The 6,562-nt window shown below is 28.6% G+C and overlaps 1 pseudogene; it reads right to left on the minus strand.

Moving 5' to 3' along the window:
- Positions 1-4,526: 4,526 nt before the first annotated feature.
- Positions 4,527-5,342, minus strand: LOC145833583 (carbonyl reductase [NADPH] 1 pseudogene; annotated as a pseudogene).
- Between the last annotated feature and the right edge of the window lie 1,220 nt (positions 5,343-6,562).

Genomic DNA, 6,562 nt, shown 5'->3' on the forward strand with positions numbered 1-6,562 from the left:
TAAAGTTAAAAGTTGCTTAAAGCTTTCATGAGTTCATTCATGAGTTTAAAACTTAGAAAATATATTCAAATAGATAAGTATTGCTACCTAAGCTAAAATAGAAGTCAAACTGAATTAAGACTCAAGTAACAAATTGTATGAGTTTTGTCTACAATTATTTGTAATTGGACTATAAATGCAAGAAAAATAAGTACCGTTTTGAACTAAAATTATAATAACAGTATAATAAGTGTATTTGCCACAAGCTCATATCAAGTGCTTTATATAAGTAATTAAAAGCTTATGATAAAAATTACGCACAAATTCTATTCAAAAAAGCCAAGCAAAGACTTTAAGCATGTAGCATTCTGTTTGTACATTTGTAGACAAACTACTTATTCAAAAAGAGATGAACTGATCCTTCTCTATATACAATTCATCAACGACATTACTTTATAAAACAGGATTTGACATCAAACTGACAACGGAAAAAGGAAGTTGGGAAGAAACAAGAGACATGTGCGAAGATATGGGAGGTCAACTGGTCCACAACACTTTGAAGAGATACGTTGGAAGACTTCGTACATCGTATAAGGAGTAAGTAGCTAAAGAATTTACTCAAGTTAAGTTGTGTATTGCTACTGAGCAAGTGTAATGAACAAGTTTTTAAAATTTGGTATTATCCATTCAAGCTCATTAGATTGATTATTTTTATAAATCTTTTGATAAAACGTGTTTTGGACGTGGAATAAAACATGACACTTTATTTTTTTTTTTACCATTTCAAAATCTCATTGAGCATAAGTTTTTTCTACATTAATAAAATCTTAAATTAAATATTGAAAAATAAAAATTTTGAAATTTTTCACTTATTCAGTTTGGTGGAAGAAGCGATTGACAGCAACGATGTTTGGATCGGATGCCAGCGGGCCAAGGACAAAACTTTGAACAGCGAGTTCCAACTGTTGAACGGCGAATATTTGTTCGCTTCCCGCGCAAACCCGTTTGAACAGCTGCTCTACTATTGGTCGGCTTCAGTGCCACGTGACACCGAGCTCGATCAAGCCGTTGTCATAAGGCACGAGAAAAAAGCGCTCGAAAACTTGCCCAAGTCACAAGAACTTTACGGGCTTTGTGAAATTGGACATTATTGATTTATTCTGTTTTTGTTTTTTCTATAAGTTAGTTTTTTCTATAAAACTCAAACTTGTATCAAATGATTTCTTTTAAAATTGTATGAGATTTAAATTTTAAATTTAGATTTTATAACGATATTTATCGTTTATATTTTGTCTAGTAGTATGTTTGATATATTAAGATATGGATAATAAAAAAATTAGAAATATTCTGTTTTATTATATTTCAATTTTATTAAGCTTTGCATTTTGTTAAACTCCCGAAAACTAAATTTTATTTCTCAAACTTTCAAGTATTGGATTATAACAATTTTATAATTGTGTACTTTGAAAAGTTTCACTTGAAATAAAAGTTGTTTTTTTACTTCGTTGTTTACTTATTATACTTTAGTTTTAAAGGTTTGATTTATAATACTAAAGTTGTGGAGTGTATTAAGCAAAATTATATTTTTTAAATAATCATAAGTATTTCAAGTTTCTAATATAAAGTATAAGCAAATATAAGACTTAAAATAGTTTTCTTAAGGACGCTACAGTTTAAAATAAAAAAGACTATTTTTTATAATCAAATTTACCCAAGGTAAGTATTAAATTTTAATATATGTTTCTTAACATTTTTAAGCTACTTAAAAATGTAGCAGTAGGTAAAGTTTTTGTCTTAGAAAAACAAAAAAGACCTTGTGAGTAATTTTTGTGATAGTTTGTTTTAACTATGACTTAGCATGTTTAAAAATATCACGAAGCAGCAAATATATATAAATGTAATGAATAAAAACATAAAAAATTAATTGATCTTTTAGGTCAAAAAAAAGCTATGCTGTTTTCTTTAGCCTTAATAAAAAGTGTAATATGTAAAAAAGTAAAAAAAAAAACTTAAGACTTTTTTAAATTGAATAAAAAATAAAAGTTTCTCTAAATTTATTCGAAACGTTTTGAATTTTATAAATAATAGAAGAGTAGAAAAATAAGTTGACTTTTAAGATCATGAAATTACTTTTTAATGTTTTGATATAATCGAAACAAAAAAGTTATTATCTATAAAGCAAAAATAAACGTTTAAAATTTTTTTTTAACTGAATACGAACCTTAGACTCAACTCCTTTATATTATCTCAAAAATGTGTTTAAATATTATAAAGAATACCCATGTAATAAAAATAGATAGGCTCTTATATACAAAATAATGTAGTTTTTGTTTTATCTTAATTAAAATTATTATACCTATGAAGTTAGATTATAATGTTTTTTATCTAAACTTGTTATAAATCATAAGCTCAATTAATTTTTTTTGAAACGTGTTTATTCTTATAGATATAAACAATTAAAAAATAATTGAACTTTAGGTCACAAAGTTTTTTTTGATAACTCTATCTAAAAAAATTTGGTACTGAAAAACCAAGAAGTTTGAGCAAGATCTTGTTTGTTAAAATTGAAAAAAATTATAAGTGTAACAGATTAAATTAAAACTGAGTAAAAGTTAAAAAAAAGTTTTCAAAATGCACGAATATCTAAAAGCTTCTCTTTCCCACTATAATAATATTAAAAGTTGTTTATACTCCACATCATACATCATGTAAACTTTTCCTTTTAAAATAAAGTTTTACAAAAAAAAAGTTTTTTTATTTTAAGGAAAATTAATATATCTTTTGAATATTGAAAATATAAAATACTCGATATGACAAAATGCAAGAAATAAAAATAAATAAATTCATCAATTTTGTTGTCTACAAAATGTTGAATTGAATTAACAAAATCTTAATTAATGTTTAAAAAAAAGAAAATTTAAACTTATTAATGAAAATATAAGTAATCAAACTAAATAGTAACGCTAAAAAAAATAAGGAATTTTTCTTACCATGACGAAATATACCGATTGAATAAGCAATTAGCAAGGCCTTATAATCGTTCTACATAATGAAAATATGACAAACAATGTTGTTTGCTGTTTTTTTTTTTTACTTTGAAGTATTTCAAACAACTCATATAGATATTATGAATATGCTTGCGGTACGTTGTAAAAAAGTAGAACGAAAAATATAAATTTTTAAAACTTTACATCGGAAAGCTACGAGAATTAGAATATGGTGTAAGCCTAGCTTTAAATGATTTAGTTTCTTAAACTTAGATCGTACATCTTAGAAAATAATTTAGTTAGTGGAACGTCATATACAATGTTTTTTCTAACAAAAATTCCAGCACGGACCAAAAGTTATTTGATTTCGTAGGAAGAGTACCAGAATTAGTTTACTAAACCGCCTCAAATCTACTTGAACATAACGTTTTAATAAAAAAAATGTTTTAGATTTAAAACTCTTTATTTCTGGAAATCTAGCAATTCTGCTGGAAGGAATTATTTAAGCTTCACGCCAAATTCTTGCGATTCAAAACGAATGTTTACAATCTAAATACTTCAACAAACACCGACACGTATTAAAAAAAAAGATTACTGAGGATTAACTAAGAAGTTCATTGTAACTTTAATTGAAAGTGATATACAAACTAGTTTTTTAAAAACGACATTTTATTCTTACGAAAGATAAAATAGAAAAACGACTTTTAAGATAGTTATTGAAAAAACTTTGGTCAAAATATATTTATGAGTTATGTGAAAAAACATTTATTTTAAGCTTCTAAGTTTCGAAAAATAACTGTTACATGTTAAATAATGGTTTCAACTGCTGAGCTGATTTTAGTAACAAGTTTAGTTGGGTTACAAGTTGTTGAATATTTTATAACATTTTTTGTTTATTATAACGATTATTTTCAGGAAAAAAAAAACTTTTCATTAGTTTTTATAATTTTACACTTGAAATTTTATGCTTACTTTGCTAATTTTATTTTGTAACCCAAGACACATTTTACCCAATCTGATTTTTTCTATAGATAGTACATTATATTCTTTTTAGTTTTTAAAAAACAACAAATTGAAAACTAAAATAAGTGATAGTTATATAAAACTTATAAACTTTTAAGTTTATTGAAAACGACAAAAAAATTGACATTCGGTAATATGGTCAAGGGAACTGATTTATGCTTAAATCTTTAAAAATATCAAAGAATTAAATTAATTAATAAACTCTAAAAATTTTTATACTGTAGATAAATGATTAGAAGAATATCTACATAAGTGACTTGTTGCATTTGCATAAATAATCTGAGTAACTTTTTAACTTTTTTATAACTGTGTTTCTAAAAGTTGGCATAATAGCTTTTAAAAAGTTATTTTACTGTATTAGTGCTGATTAAATGTTTTTGTTAAACGTGTTTTTAAAAGAATTTCTATATTTTTTTTTTGGGTAGATCTCAGCACTTATAACAAAAGAAAAAGTATTCAAACTAACAATGTCATAAATATCACTTCATTTCAATTTTAACACAAAACTGTTAAATATTTTAAACATAATTTATTTTTTCACCATTCCTTTATGTTCTTTTCCGAAGAAACGAATTCACCGTTCGGGGACTCCACCCCGGCCGGAAGCGTCGCCAGGTAAACGGGGGCTTCGGCGCCCTGATCGGGCGTCCTCGAGGCCTTATCCCCGCCCAAGTCCGTCTTCACCCATCCGGGGCACACCGCGTTGATTATGACGTCACTACCCTTTAGCTTCCTGGCCCACACGAAGGTGAGCGCGGACATGCCGACCTTGGACATTCCGTACGGCTGCTCCACGAACCCGTCTTCCTTGCAAGTCCCCCTCCGGCAGCTCTCGACGAACTCCTCCATCTTCCCCGTCAGCTCCTCCTCCGTCAGCGTCTCCCTCCTGAAGAACTTTTGGTTCTCCTCGCTCAACTGCTTGAGGTACATGATGCTCAAAGTGCTGGACACGTTGACGATCCTGCCACCCTTCCTCACAATAGGAAACAGGATCCTGCTGATGTCGACGGTTCCAGTGTAGTTCGTCCTCACGCAGTCCTCCGCCTTTTTCACTAGCGGCGTCGCGTCGGTCGAGTTGTACGCGATGCCCGCGTTGTTCACGATGACGTCGATGCCCCCGTACTGTGACGTCATGAAGCTTTTGAGCCGCTCGATGCTCTTGACGTCGCAAACGTCCAATTCGTGGAACTGGGGGTAGAGTCCCTCTCTCTCAAGGGTCTTCACCGCCTCCCTGCCGCGCTGCTCGTTCCTGGACAGAATGAAGACGTCCCCGTCGAACTTCTGGCACAGCCCCCTGACGATGGCGAGCCCGATGCCCTTGTTGGAACCCGTTACTATGGCAACATTTGTCATAATTTTCTCGTGTTTAAAATTTATCTGTCTTAATTTAAATTTTTTGATATTACATTTATTAATAATAATATTTTCATTTTTTTTCATAGTATGTAATACTAAATACTTTAAAAAAAAAGAAAAGCAAAGTACATGTTGGAAAAATATATTATTTAACATGTTTTACTAACTAGTATGCTAATTAAATGTTTTATACTATTGTTTCAAAAAGGAACAAAATTTTCAAAAGTACTGTGAATAGTCAGTTTGACTGTTAAAATATTACATCATATAACTTTTTTATGTAAAGTTACTAATTTTCGCGCGAATGAAAGTTACTATGAATAAAAATTTGTGCATAAAGCATTGAGTGGAATAAACGTGTAAAGAAGTGTTTATACTTAACACATACTATTTATTTAAATATGTAAAATTGTGAAATTTAAGTTACAACAAAAAAGAGTTGTTTTATTTTTGTATTAAATATAAATATTAAAACAGTTGTAAATAATTTTGAGATTTCTTCAGCATAGTTTGTTTGTTTTCAGGCAAAATTGTAATCTAACTGAATTTGTAAGTAATATATATATTTAATAAAACTTTTTACGAACCGTCTCAATTTTACACACAAAACACTTTGAAAGGTCTTCTGTTTATTTATATAAACATTGTAAATCGTGTTTGAAAAATAAACTACGAACTGATGGTAAAACTAACTAAGTTAATTAAGTTTGAATTTAAACAAAAAAAGCTTAGTTTACTTAACTTAAAAACTTGTAAGTCACTTTCATGTATATTTGTTTACAACTACTGTCAATACATGAAAATGAAAAGGCAGCACTTGTTGGTTATAAGTAAAGAACTTAAAACCAGTGAATGTTGGTGGATCATAAACTAAATGTTCTGTTTAGTCTTGCTGTCTGAGGACTGATTGTCAGTCAGACTTTTCTATACGCTTTACATTAAGACGGGTAAACACTCTAGGGTTTTTCAAATATATAGTTTTATCATTTATGTTAACTTTGCGTAACAAAACACAAACTAATTTTTTACTAAAGTAAAGTATTATTAAAAGCTTGTAAACTAGACACTATTTAAATTTGAAAAGTAGATACAAATAAATAAAAATCAGAGTAAATACGCTCAACGATTTAATTATAAAAAATTGATTTACTTTTTTGTAACTAAAAAAATATTCACTTAACTAGTCTAAACGGCAAGTGCAAAATAAATAAGTTGTG

Source organism: Thalia democratica, chromosome 4 (assembly GCF_965202585.1).
Source record: "Thalia democratica chromosome 4, ktThaDemo2.hap1.1, whole genome shotgun sequence".
NCBI classification, from domain to species: Eukaryota; Metazoa; Chordata; class Thaliacea; order Salpida; family Salpidae; genus Thalia; species Thalia democratica.